Here is a 12,752-nt window from a genome sequence, read left to right as displayed (position 1 = left end):
TTCAGTTTGCTCTCTGTAAGGTAGACAGAACAAATTTGCATGTTATTCAACCTCTGATGAAGCTTGAACACTTTTTCCTAAAAGTACATTGAAAAAGAGTGTGTAAATGTTGTGCCTAATTTGCAGAGTGAAGGACAAACAGGAAAACTCAGTTATCTGCAGTACTTTATAAAGGTGATGATAAATATTTCATATAGGACCTTGCTGTAAGTATTTACTAAATGATCCTAGGAAGGCATCCAGTAGGAAAATTCCCTAAATTAGTTATTTACATCAGTAAAATATACGCCTAAAATAATAGATGATATTGTAGTGTACTCCAGCCTATTACCTCTTTGTGAAAAACCACAAAACATCCAAGCCTTTTTTTCCTCTGTGTAATAAATTTTAAACCTTACAGTGCTTTTAAATTCCCAGGAGTTATGCAAGAAGGTAAGTAGTTTCCCATTCTAAAAGAGTTTCAGAATATGTACAAATCCTGAATATTGTCTTGAGGCTTTATTGAGATTATTGTGGTACTTCTTTCCAGTATTTTTGATGAGGAAAACATGAAGGACAGACTGGCAGTATTATCTGACTATCCTGTTTTGTAGGTCTGTAGATACAGGATGAGCCCTTTTGTTTCACCTCAAATTTACTGAAATACATGGTGACTAGAGGCTATACAACGTTGGTAGTTGCCTTGTGTTTTGACCAGCTGCATTATTAGATCCAGTGACAAATTAGGCCAATTAAGGTAAACTTTAAATATCATATGTTAACAAGAAGCTTAGCACCAGTGTTACAGGCAAGCTTGAACCTGGAGCAGTAAAGTTCAAGGAGATCTTGGAGGACGTAACTAAAGACTGAGAGGCACTGAAAGCATAAACGAATCCCTCAGTATTGGTGGAGATGATGTATTGGTTTGTTTAGGCAACGGGGTGTTGATGGTAATGGGTTGGGCTGCAGACACAGGATGTGTGAGGAGAAGTTGAATTGGGCGTCGGTGATCAGCTACCAAATTGTAGACAGTGGGGACTAACTGGAATATACAGTCATGAAGGAAACGGGAATGGCCGTCACTGCCAGCAGATAGGTTTATATGTTTTTGTCTTTGGGCATCCTGTGGAGCTTGGGTGAGATGGCTGTGGAATTTGCAAAGGTTGCAGAAGTTTGGCACCATTTTAGGGCTGATGTTACATTCATAATGTTCTGTTCCAGGGCTCTGGCTTGGGCTGATGACTCTGTATTACTTAATGGTAACGCCCTAGTGTTCTTCTGAGGGCTCAGGTTACTCAGCGAAGTTAATTATGTGGCCAGATAAAACTTCACGGTTATTGTGACACGTTGTTGAGATTTTTCTGGTGACATTTAAACCAGCACACTTCAGAAATTCAGGGTCCTGCATTCAGTGAAAGTAGAGAAAGCAGTCTAAAAATATTAACCAAACCCCATGGTCTGATATGGAATACTGTGAGCATTTTTGGCCGCCCATGCACAAGTTACTGAAACTAACACAGGTGAAAAATAGAGGCTGCGATAATAAATTAAGTAATGGAAAGATGCAAGAGGAAACCGTAGGAGTTTAGCTTGTTAATTCTAGCAAAGAAGGGCTTTGATTTCTGTGTGTAAATACCTCCAGGCGATAAGGATCTGGGGGACTGGGAGGAAGAGAATTACTTAAACTGAAGAGCAACAGCAGCCAAAAGCCAAGTAGTTTTAAGCAGTTTGTAAGTAAGATTATGCAGGATATTAGAATAAGGTTCTTAAGCATTGTATCACTGAGGTTTTGAAACAGCTTTCTGATCAAATGAGTTTTAAGATGGAGCTGGATGCATTTTTGAATGAGGTGAAATGCTGTGGGGAGAAGGATCTCAGTGATGCAGGAGTTCCTTCCTGGTGTCCCTCCCTTGCTCTCTTCTCAGTCTGCATCACTAAAAGAGAATAGTGAAATTGAGGTTGTATATTGTTGTGATTTTGTGAGCCTGTTACTGTAAGATGGTAGAGCAGGGACAGTTATTTTAGAGACATTACTTCACTGTAAATGGATTCATTTCCATTTACTAAGTCATGTATCATGTCCATCTGTTGAAGAGTCTTATTTGGGCAGCCAGTAAAACTTTGCTGTGACCTAATTATATGGAGGGGCAACAACAGCCATTTCCCAGCTTCCTGACACTGGAGCGCAAATGCAGATGGCCCTAATATTTTACTTTAATCCCTTTCCTGCTGGGGGTAGTTGCAGCTTTCTCAGTGGCTTGGGGTACCTACAACAAGGAGGGGAGAACTCCTCAATCGTTCCTCTGAACTTTGTCCTTCCACTTCTGTGAACTCTGTGCTTCACTTACAGTTAGCAAGAGAAACCAGTGAAATTTAAGCAAATTTTGTTGAGAATAAGAGTAAGAAAAAACATGGGTACCACAGTAGTCATAAAAGATAAGGCATGTAGCATCTGCAGCTTTCTGTGTCATATAAAATTTTATAAAATATTCATTCTTGCTGTTCAACAAAGTTTCCCACCCAGTTTTTTTTTTAGTATCAGAAGGAATTTTAAAGATGATTATATTATTGTTGCAGGTGATGCTGTTAGAGCATCTTGATCACAGTATAAGGACGTCTTTTAATCCAGTTTTAGAACCAAAGCTAAATTTAAACTTGTATCTTCTTAATGACAAAGATGATCTCTCTGAAAAATATCTCTGAAATACCAGTTTAGGTGAATACAAGATAATTTAAATGCAGCTTTCCTAGTTCATGTATTTTGTAGCAAAATCGCACCACTCAATAGTGAGTGAGAAAGTGGATATATTTGCAATTAGTCCCTCCTTATAACTGTTGAATGAAAGGAAATACTCATCTTGGCCCCACCATAAAATAAGGTTATGTTCTTTTGAAGTCCATTCTAACCTTACATTTGTTAATGAAAGCAGTTTAATTCATGTGTCTTAAACTTGGCTGTCACAGTTAATCTATGAATAGTCACTTGGACAATGAAGATGTCCATAGAGCATGATAAATATCTGTAGTTTTCGCTCCCTTTTTCTTTTTTTTTTTTTTCTTTTTCCTGTGAACATCATGCATGTTCACCCTCTGGGACCTTTGACTTTTGCCAGGATGGTAGTTCGCTTGTGAGTCATATGTGAACTTCAGAAAATATGGACACTTTGTGATGATTTCAGGGATATGATGTTACTTCCATCCTTTTAAGCTTTTTACATTTATATAATCACTGTGTCTGGAATAATATTAAAGAGCATTGCAAATAACACTTACTTGGAGCGATTATTCTTTCACAAGACTGTCTGGCAGATTGCAGGGTTTTACCATATGTTCTGATTTACAAGTAATGTTGCTCATCTTACAAAGTAAACTTAATTTAAATAGGACCAAAACAGCTTAAAAAACCCCCACTGCATAATAGGTGAATGCAATCAAGTATTTTCTTTACTTACAAAATCTATCTATGGAAAACTGGAGTAGAAAATTCACTGAATAACTGTCATATCAATGCTGCTACTGACAGCAGAAATGACAATTTTTATAATATTTGATTTTTTTTGTGTGTTGCAATACCTCAGATTCAATCTAAAAAAATATAAATCAATGTCTTCTGAGAACATCTAGCAACAGGAAAGATCTATCTATCCTGTGATAATTCAGGCAATAGCAATGATTATTTTTCTCATTAGAGTCTCTCAAAGGTGATCTACAGCTTGCTTGGAACATAGGGCCAAAATTGGACATGATACTCCAGACAAAATTGTATAATAACTAATAAAAAAATGAAATAAGAATACATCGCATGTCTTGCATGCAATGCTTTTGTTCTGGTATCAGTAGGAAGCTTTCTCTGTCTCCGTGTGAGAATGTTAACTCTTATTTAGCTGGTGATCCTCAGTAATACCTCAGTTCCTTTTGAAAAGCAGCCATAACCAGATATTGTGCATGTTATTTTCATTGTATTTTCATGTGTAATGTGTCGGGTTTGATCTTTGAACAACATCCTGGGTTTTGGGGGAGTATCTTCAATTAATCAACTTTGTTTGCAACTCTAATCCTAATTTTGCCGTCTACCTTTTGGGTCATCTGCTAGTATTCACCCTGCCCTGATCATTAATAAAAACGTATAACTTGGGTACTGAAACTAGCCCTTGCAAAATTCTATTGAATGTAAAATTCCAACTAGATGGTAAGCAAATCATCAGTTGAAAGAAGTCTGGCCTGGTAAACTAGATTACAAAATGTGTGATCTGTGGTTGCCTCCCTTATGTTATGTTGTAATTGAATATTTTTCTCCACCATGAGAAGCCTGAATGCAAGAAGTGTGAGGTGCTTGTTTCTGTTGACAGTCTTATAAATATTAAAAATGCATATACCTTCCATTCTTGGCATAACACTGAAAAAACTAGAATTTCATGCCAGAAGTTCAGAACTAAGGTCAAATGCATAACTGCAGACGTGCTTGCTAATTAGCAAAGCTTTTTGATACCATGTGTGTGTTCTGCTCTCATCAGAAAAATTAAAACAGAAGAACAAAATCCCAAACATATTTAAAAAAAAAAAAATCCTACCCATTGTTTCAGCAAATATAGACTGAAATTCTGTTTTCTGATTTGAAGTTGTCCCAGTGTGCTGTGGAAGTATGGTCGCATTTCTAAGTGCTCACATACGCTGTAAGTAGCTGCTCAGGATGTTGTCAGGAATCAATGACAGCTCTCACTTGGACTAAAACTGTAAATCCACGGCGTAACATGAAATGTGATCTGCTGTTTGCGTATGCCCTTTCTGATTTAAATCTAGAGAAGGTCTGTCTTTGATTATTGGGGGTTTTTGGTACTGATGAGAGACACTCATGTTCTTTGGTGTTCACTGATCTATGGAATTTTTCTCCTCTGTGACCATCATTTGAGACCTGCAAATGCCGGTGGCAGCAGCTGTTATTTGCAGTCCATGGCAAAGTCTAACTGGGCCATCTGCAGTCCAAAGCTTATTGTACTAGTCCGGGTCCTTCCTCACAGCACCCCTAGTCTGTCACCGTCCACTCCTGTGTGCTTGTACTTAGCAGCAACAAGGACCCATTTTAGTCAAATCCTGCTGGCTGAAACTCTGTTTTTGTTGATAGCAGTGTTCATATTTCCAAGAATACTTCTTTTGCATCACAGGTTTTGGTGTAGTATTAGTGGGCAAATTTCAGTACATCATTTATACCTCAGATTGTGACCCAGAGGAACCCCCTGCCCTTTCCCTAGGAGCACATTGCAGAACAGGTCTTAAAATCCATGCACGCACATCTTGGGCATTTTCTGTCTGTAATGGAATAGGGTTTATCTGGACTTTAGATACAGAATTTGTAAAACTGAAAAAAAAGAAAAACAACTCAATAACCAACACTTTCATAAGGGAAATCATTATAAAAGTGCTGTTTACCAACATGATGTTACACTAGAAGATGTTTAATACCTTCTAAAACTAATTTTTACATAACTTCTACAGAAAAAAGATGTTAGACTCCTTCCCTGTACTTATGCGCTTCACTGTCTTTGTTGTCTTCTATCTCTAATGACATCCTAACAGAGGAGTACTCTGGAGAAAGATTTGAAAGAGCAAAATGAAATGCTTCTGTGTGGGGCGAACTTCTGCCAAGTAAAAAGGCCAATTTGAGAGGAAAAGCAAACATTTGAAAGTCTAGCAAGGCTGTTTCTTGACAGTAGAGAAAGGCTGTAGAGGACTTGCAAGCAAAGTAGCAGCAGCTTATGTTATTAGACTAAGATAAAGGTCTTTCTAGCAGCAATCGGAATTATTGTGAGTGAGGGAAAAAGGATTTGCTGTGATCAGAAAAAAGGTTATTGCCATTATTGAGAGCTGGCTGGAAAGTCGATGCTCAGGCATATGAAGCTTGTGCTGTAATAGTCATTTCAGCTTTTTAGGTGTGAATAGAGATGGCTGTATTGTTATGAAGTATAAGGAAAAAAAACCTTTGACTTCAGTGTAATTCAGACCAAATGTCTAATTTGAAGATGTTGTCCGGGTTGTGTATCTGAGTATCAGAAGCATTTGTTGAAAGAAACAAAGGCTGGCAGAAAAGCCACTGAAGAGAGTTTTGGTTTTGCCAGGTTGAGCAGACATCCATCCGTCCATCCGTCCATCAGGGGATGTCAGGCTGAGATTTATTCTAGCTAGAAGAAGGTGGTATGGGTTTCTCTCAGGTCAGCTTTAAGTGGTCAGAGGTCTTTGACAAAATGCTATCAACGTTTGCATCTTCCATTTTTAGGACTGTCTTTGCTGGAAAACTAGGTAAGTACCAGACCATGGCACAAAGGGGTCATGTTAAGCATGGAATAAATCAATTTAGAGACATACAGTGACAAGCTGTGTAATAGGCACCAAGTAAAGTACTATCTGGTCAAAGATAGTACAGCGTGTATTACAAAGTGTTATGCAAATTAAATGCCCAGACACAGCCAGATGTCACTCATACAAATACTTTTAAAAATCTACTGATGGTTAATTTACTCACATGTCTCTAGATCAGGAAAATGTCTTAGATTTTAGCATGACTGGTTTAGATTTGTTTCAGGCTGGAGATGCAGCAATTGTTCTTTTCTATTAATTCTTTTCTAGCACACAAAGTGGGAGAAAAACCAGTGCTATGTGATTTATTTAGATAATCAACAGGGCTTTATAAATAAACAATGGCTAGTCTGGCAAAGCCTGAACTTCACTGCTGAACTGGCTGCTGTAGTAACAACTTTACTTCTCAGAAAAGCTAGTTCTCAGCAAAATGCAGACTGTTTTTACTAGCTGCTTTGCAGATGCTCTTTTTCATGGTATGGTGATTCATTCTGCGATGTATCCTTTCTGTCCTGTTTATCATTTTCAAATCTCTATCAGGAAAATTAATTTCACATCAGCTCTAAGTAAAACTTAACTTTTGCTATTGTTCTTAGTATCTGCTGAGAACTGTTTATATGATTAAGAGATATTTTAATTAGATGAGGTGTCCAATTCGAAGGCAGGCAGGGGTTTTTATCAAGGTTGAGAATGGCTTTCATTTGATGTGACTGGTAATCACTGATGGCTCTTTGCTTGTCCATAGTAAAGCTACCGGACATGGTAAAAATACCATGATATTACCTTGCTGTGCATTTCAGTTGGTGAACACAAACCACTGCTGTGCTACAGCCTCATCTCTTAAAGGACAACACCGTTTATGCTTCCAAAATCTTTTCAAAACATGAGCTGCAAAATGTTAGCAGTAATATTTTGGCAAAGGCTTTGCAGGGTTACACCCAATTTGAGGTTGTCTATCAGTCTCCACATCACTGAGAGCATTGCAGAGGAACCAGTAAGCAAACCACAAATAATTTCTCTCAAACAAGGCCAGGGCAGAGAAAAGCAATCTGACCTGTACAGTTCGTAAATATGTGAAGATTTGTGAGCTAATTCTGTTAGCAGACAATGATGAGGAAGGATGAATAAATTTGATGTAATAAGAGTTATTTACAAGGTTTGTATTCAAAGTTCAGATCCTTTAAGCAGAAGAGACATCGAAGAGGTGATAGTTTTGCTGCAGTTTTGAACACCTTTTCAGCCTATCTCCTACTCATAAGCTCTCTAGCATTTAAGATTTGTCCACAGGTTGTGAACTGCCAGGACATTTATGCGGAAACAGTACTGTTCTGGTAGAAGAATACCTTGCCTTCCCCAGTTTATCACTACGGCTCCTGTAGTCCCTTCAGCATGCATTTTTAATGTTGTTTTCTCATGGTATTTTTGGTTCTTCAATTTCAGTCACTCACACAGTTGCATCAGAGCACTCTGCATTTTCCTCTTTGGATGCAGAGAAGTCCTGTTCATTCACCTGCTTTCAGTGAAGAGCTGGGGCACTTCTGTTGTTTCTGTGGCATTTGGGAATTCATTATTCTCCCAACTTTTCCATCTTCACTCTTTAGACCTACAGGATCGGATTCTAGAGGCACCCTGGCTAAAAACCTGTGATGGCTGTGAAGGCTGTTAGAGAGAGGAACTTGCAACCTAGCTGTGGTTTATGCACCACAGTATTTAACTAGGGACTGCAGTAACTAGGGCCACTTACAGGATTTGTCTCTTTAGGGATCCTGGTTGGTTTTTGCCTCTGAAGTTGTGGACCCAAAATCAGATACATTCTTTTTTTGAAGCTTTTATCTACAACTTTATTTAAGTATTTGCCAGCAGCTGTGCTATGTTTCTCTGTAGCGAGAGAGTTTGGCCTTGCTTTAATTATGGGCTAGATCCTATCTGTACAGTCCAGATTTCTTGATACGTCTCAGGCGTTCTCTAAGAGAGGCTTCCTTGAGACACTTCTTGAGATCCAAGCAAAAGAAAGGCTGGACTACGGTTTGTCCTGCTTTTCTGTAAGCCGTTAAAAGGTTTGGAGGGTTGCTCACCTTGGTCTGTAGCCAGCTGAACCCCTCTGAATTCCATATGAACTCTGCACATCAGATTTACTGTGCAATTTCATAGGCAGCATACAGATTTTTTTAAAAAAATCATGATTGAGAGAGATTCTACTCAAGATGTCTTCTTCTGACCTGTATGTAAACTAGTCTATAACTTCAAGTGGGATGATGTGTTATTAATAAAAAAGTCAGCTGCATCTCACTAAATTTCAAGCCATTTTGTTAAGCTATCAAGAACAACAAGAATTGTGCAGTCCTTACTCTTGTGTGCTAGCTCTTCCCATTTTAGGAAGGATCTTTCTAATGCAAGTGCTGTATTTGCTATACCTTTTTTTTTCTTACACACATTTTATCCAAGAAAGTATCTCAACTTGTTCTCAGTCCCAAAATGGCCACAGTTTTATAATCCTCACATACAGTGAAAAATTACCTGAGGTTATCTTTCCATCACATTCTCTTCTCCTTGCAGCAATCGCACAGCATTACTTAAGAGCACTTCTGAACCTTTGCTCTGTCATCTGAACAACTTCTTGGCTTGGTCATGTTTCTGATGCTCCCATCATTTGGCTATTCATAAATTATCATTTGAGTCTGTGGTTGTGTAAAATATTAAAGAATGGTTCTTTTTATCCATATGCTTTTATCTGTAAGCAGGTATTCTTTGTTTCCCTTTGTAATACTAAATTTATCGAACCAGAAGAATGAGCTGTGCATGCTGTCTGGCCCCAGTTGTACACTGAAGATGCTGAATAGCGGAACTCAATGATCTGAAAAGCGATTGGAAAAGTGTGTCCAGACATGCAAATGTGTTTATAAAAATCTGCTTGCCAGTTAGGGATTACATTTTTAGATTACAGTTAGGGCAGGGCTGAATACGCTGTGCTTAGATGTTAAGTTTATTGGTGCAATGCTGCTGGATGTGAGGTACGCAACAGCCCTGTTTAGCTCTGACAATTGGCTGGCACTCTCTGGTGTTTCCTTTCTGTTTCAGCTCACGCCCAGAGCTACCCTGTGCCTCAGAAAGTTTGTCCAGGGAAAGAAAGGACAAACAAAGTAATTCGCTAAAGGTGTCTCGTGGCTCATGTGGAGCAACAGCTCCAGACACAGTGTGCATTGCTGTATGTGCAGGAGGTGAAACTGTCTCTGATTTCCCAGCAAGAAATACGGCTGTGCTTGAGCAAGTCATTGACTTTTTGGGCTTTTCAGCGTGAATGAGCATTGGTGTAGGTGTTCTAAATTTCCAGGCTTCAGTGTTTGACTTCTCAATACAGTGTTGAATCATTGCAGGTGATACCCATTTGCTGACTCTGTGGACTCTATCAAAATCTCATCTGAAGCAGAGGTTGAAGCCCAGAAGACTGGTGGAGCCTTCATCTGCCCACAGGCTTTTTGCAGAAACAAAGCACGAGACCTGCTCAGCAGCCCTCACCCATCTATATGTTTGGTTTGTAGGTCACAGCATCTTGGCAGGGATTAGTTTAAATGGAAATGTGCTAGATGGCTTTCTTTTGCATCTCTTTGCCTGGGTGATTAACCACAGCCATGGAGTTGGATGTACCTCCTTGCACAGTGCTGCATGTCCGGCTCCCCGCCTGTGTGCAACTGGGTGGGGGGTGGGCGGTTGGATTCCAGCCTCATAAGCTAATCCGTGGATTTCAAAGGTCGTAACATGCCAAGTTTTTATTGACAGCAGCCTTAGATTTGAGCTGCCAGAACTAGAAATTCTTCTGAAGTCAAAGGGTACCAGAGCTCCCACTTGCACCCCAAGAGCAGAGTCCTGCCGGTAGTTGCCATGCTGACGTGACGACTGCTTTACTCATCCTTATGCTTCATTTAGCATTGACTGTCTGGCTCTTACTTGGCAAGTGGATGCTTATCTGTCAAGCACTGCTACTCTTGTCTTTTCTGAGCATTGTTCTCATCTGATAACTTGTTTTCCACTTAACCCACAGTGCTATGTATTCTGCATTGATTCCTTGCTGTACCCATTCAATAGCTTTTTGAATTCAGCCAGTGTGCAAAGAAAACCAAAACCTAAACCTCAGTGGATTTCCTCTCTTAAAAGATTGGCAAGCTGGATCTCTACAGAAGGTGTGATGGGGGACCCTTACCCATCCTCAGTTCCTGAATACCTGCCATGTAACAAGTGATGGTCATTGCGGACTTTCTAGCCTCTCTGACAATTGACCCTTGTTTTGTCCCTGAACTCCTGTTGTTGCCTTATTCCTCTACTAGAACTTATACACAGAAGGAATTGTGTGCTTTTTTGCAAAAAGTGCTGTATCTCAGCATATATTTTCCTGTAGGCTTTAATAAGGAAGGATCATTTGCAGGAGGAAAAGTGGGTCTGGTTGTGCCCTGGCAAAGGCTCAGACATAGCAGGATGTTTTCTTGGAATATGGGTGTGGGGTGGGTGCGGGGCAGTACTGCGGCAAGTGGGTAGCCAGTATCTAGTGTGTGTTCACCCAGAAGTGAGCTTCAGGGAGACTTGCGTGCCCAGCTGCATGCTGCTGGACTGCCACAAGATGTCACACTTAAACTACCAGTATGTATAAATTAATCTCTAATGTATAAAACACATTTGCCATCTTTCAGCGGGTATGTTTAATCTTGGTATTGTAGTTAATTAAATGTTGTCATGTTTGTGCCTAGGTAAGGCCCAGGAATAGTGGTAGCCAGTGTCGGGGGTGGTGTTTCAGGGATAGGTTTGAGAGGAAGTGCTGCGTTACCTCCCCAGGAAATCAAATGAGCAGTGGAAATCGTAGGCTTGTCCAAAAGGACGGTAGCACAGGCACCAAGTAGCACTGAAGCATTAACAGGTTATTCAGCACATCTCTGAACTACCCCAAAACAATTGCTCTTGCTGGGACCTTTTTGAAGGAAAAGTGTGGCCAAGGCAGCCAACAGCATCCTGGCCTGTATCAGAAATAGTGTGGCCAGCAGGACCAGGGAAGTGATCGTCCCCCTGTACTCGGCACTGGTGAGGCTGCACCTCGAGTACTGTGTTCAGTTTCGGGCCCCTCACTACAAGACAGACATTGAGGTGCTGGAGCATGTCCAAAGGGCAACGAAGCTGGTGAAGGGTCTAGAGCACAAGTCTTATGAGGAGCGGCTGAGGGAACTGGGGTTGTTTAGCCTGGAGAAAAGGAGGCTGAGGGGAGACCTTATCGCTCTCTACAACTACCTGAAAGGGGGTTGTAGTGAGGTGGGGAGGTCAGTCTCTTTTCCCAAGTAACAAGTGATGGGATGAAACAGCCTCAGGTTGTGCCAGGGGAGGTTTAGATTGGAGAGGAGGAAAAAATTGTTCACTGAAAGGATTATCAAGCATTGGAACAGGCTGCCCAGGGAAGTGGTTGAGTCACCATCCCTGGAGGTATTTAAAAGACGTGTAGATGTGGCACTTAGGGACATGGTTTAGTGGTGGACTTGGCAGTGTTAGGTTTACGGTTGGCCTTAAGGATCTTAAGGATCTTTTCCAACCTAAACAATTCTATGATTCTATAGCTTGTGGAGGTAGATCTGCAGCAGGTGTGTTTGCTCTGAGATTTAATTTAACATGTTTGCAATTCTTTCTTTTCTTAAAACAAAAGAGACTGGAAATTTGTAACACAGAACAAGATGTCCAAGGAAGAGAAGGGCATGGCACAAGTTCTCCTTTATTCATAACTTCTCTTCAACCATCAATAAGTGAAACAAACAATAAAGCTCACAATAACATTGATCTTGCTGGTCCCTCAATCCTGTGGAATCATCTCTGTGTAACTAACAGCTTCCAGATGGGCAAAGTGGCTCCTCCCTCTCAAGTTACAGCTGGGCACCTGAAAAGCACAGAATGAGAAAGCAAATAGTGGAAACGAAGCTGTGGATGTGTCTGGGAGTGTTTAAGTGACTTCTGTCTGGTAAGTTCCTAACCCTAAAAAGTAACAAACAGATTTACCTTAAAGCCTGTTAACCCTGTTATTGATTGGATTTTTTTTTTTCCCTTCTCAGAAAACAGATCATAATAGAAATTTTATTTTTCTTCCTGTCTCACAGTGGAGTTAAATTCCCTCAAGGACATAATTTTCAGTGTGATTGTCATCCTTAAAAGAAATTGAGGTAACTACCTGTACTTAATATATCACTTATTCTCATTTCTCCTTCCATTGTGTCATTGTCATGAAAGTTATGTTGTTTTACTTCCTAAACTGCTTTTATTTTTCAAGTCAGGCTTCCAAGAAACAAATGTGTTTTGTTTGAAGCCTGTCACTTGTATAAAGAGCAAAATAATTTTAAGCCATCCTTGTTTTGCAAGACTATCTCACTTGTTGCAATGGAAATTGAACAAAAAGCAAG

Source organism: Harpia harpyja, chromosome 11 (genome assembly GCF_026419915.1).
Source record: "Harpia harpyja isolate bHarHar1 chromosome 11, bHarHar1 primary haplotype, whole genome shotgun sequence".
Lineage (NCBI taxonomy): Eukaryota > Metazoa > Chordata > Aves > Accipitriformes > Accipitridae > Harpia > Harpia harpyja.
The sequence above is the reverse complement of the archived record's forward strand: the minus strand, read 5'-3'. Positions refer to the sequence as shown.